This window comes from Aethalodelphis obliquidens, unplaced genomic scaffold (assembly GCF_003676395.1).
Source record: "Aethalodelphis obliquidens isolate GAN/ISIS:26980383/991018 unplaced genomic scaffold, ASM367639v1 scaffold3385, whole genome shotgun sequence".
Taxonomy (NCBI): Eukaryota; Metazoa; Chordata; class Mammalia; order Artiodactyla; family Delphinidae; genus Aethalodelphis; species Aethalodelphis obliquidens.
The window spans coordinates 1-1,966 of NW_020841288.1; the positions used below are offsets into that span (position 1 = coordinate 1).

The 1,966-nt window shown below is 64.2% G+C and overlaps 1 pseudogene; it reads left to right on the plus strand.

Annotated features, from left to right (window-relative positions):
- The first annotated feature begins 840 nt into the window (after window positions 1-840).
- On the plus strand, window positions 841-960 carry LOC113617228 (uncharacterized; annotated as a pseudogene).
- Window positions 961-1,966: the final 1,006 nt, after the last annotated feature.

Sequence of the window (1,966 nt, forward strand, 5' to 3'; positions counted from 1 at the left end):
TGGAGAGGTGTGGCCTGTGGTTGGGCTGGCTGTGAGCACAGCTGGGGAGGCTCTGTCTGTGGGCCATTGGGGTGTTGTACTGCCAGGTTTCAGGCTAGCAGTACCGAGGCACCAGAGCGGATGGAATCTCAGAGCCCTCCAGAACCAGACTCTGCCACGGGCCCGGTTGCCATCCGTGTGGCCTGCGAGCCCCTCAACCTGCACGTGGCCACCGCCACTGGCGCCCAGCCCCGGGGCCACCACCTGTGTGCCAGTGTGTCCCTCCACAGCTACCTCCCAAAAAAGCCCCCCCTCCACCGTGTTGCCGCGGCCAGTGGCAGGAGCAGGATCGAGGGCAGGGGTCACTTCCCCTGGCCTTCCGGTCACCAGGGGCAGGGTCCTGAGCTCAGCAAGTGGCGTTGGGACAAGGGTGGACTTGCTGGCGCTAAGGGGCCGTGGCGACTCAATGGTGGCTCCCAGTGGCTTTGGGCCAGCTGCTGTTGGGCAGGAGGACTGGCCTGGGCTGTGGCTGCGCTGTTCCTAGCGCTGCGTGGGCGGGCAGGTTTGATGCCAAAGGGTCAGCGGCCTAGGGCCCTGAAGACTCCAGGGCCATGTCCCTGTGTGCGACGTGAGGGATCTCTGGCGGGGCGCCAAGCATCAAATTGTTTGCTGTGTCATGCCCGCCTTGGGCTGGGAGGTGGTCGCCAAACCCTCCGCCACCGCCCAATACCGGAGACGTCCATTCCCCCTACCTGGGCAGGCGATGGGGTCCTGCCGAGGCGGGCTGGCCTCCAGGCTGGCGATAATGTGCAAGCACCAGCAAAAATGGGCCTCAAGAGGCAGCCCGCATCCCGCACCCCCGTCTGTGGCCATACCACCCTGAATGCACCCGATGTCGTCTGATCTCGCAAGATAAGCAAGGTCGGGCCTCGTTAGTACTTGGGATGGGAGACCGCCTGGGAATACAGGGTGCTGTAGGCTTTTTGCCTCCTGCTCAGCCTTCTTTACTCGCCCGTGCTGGTAGCCACCTGCTCCGCCCCTGCTGGGCACTGCTGCAGGCCCCACCTACTCAGGCCCCTCCCACCACAGCATGAACTGGAGGGGTGCTCCCAGCTGGCCCGGCTGGCCAGGCGGCCAGAATTCGGCCCTGGAATGCAGGGGCACACCTGACGCCCCAGGGGTGGCTGTCAGTGTCCCAGAGGTGGCCGCGGGCCTGGTGGCCATCCATGCGGCCCAAGAGCCTCTGGACCTGCACTTAGCCATCCCCACCAGTGCTCTGCCACGCCGCAGCCATCTGTCTTCCCGTGTGTCACTCCACAGCTCCCTCTGGAATAAGCCGCCCCTCTGCAATTTCACCACAGCTGGGTGGCATGCGCAGGGGTGGGGGCCTGGGCCACTTCCCCGGGCCTGCTGGCCATCAGGTGCGGGGCCCTGTAATCGGGGTGGTGTGGGTGCATGGGTGTCCTTGCTGGGGCTGAGGGGCTGAGCTGACACAGTGGTGGCTCCCAGTGGCTTCGGGCCAGCAGCTGCCTGGCTGGACGGCAGGCCCGGCCACAGCTGGGCTGCACCCAGCTCAGCGTGAGCGAGTATGGGGGATGCCCAAGGAACTGCAAGCCCCCGGGCCTAGAAAATTCCTGGGCCACGTCCCTGTGAGCATCGAGAGGATTCTGGGGCGTGCTGTCAGTGCCAACACATATGGAGGGTGCCACCCACCCAGGACTACGAGTTTGCCGAAAACTCATCCACCCGCAGGTCCACTTGGAGGGAGGTGAAGTGATGTAACAGAGGTGATATGAGGGATTTGAGGGAACTGAGGTGACGGTGGTGAAGTGAGGGAGGTGAGGTAAGGGAGGTAAGGTAACTGAGGTGAGAGAGGAGAGGTGAGGGAGGTGAGGTGAGGGAGGTGAGTGTCGTGAGGTGATGGAGGTGAGATGACGGAGGTGAGGGAAGTGAGTGGATGGAGGTGAGGGAGGTGAGGAGAGGGAGG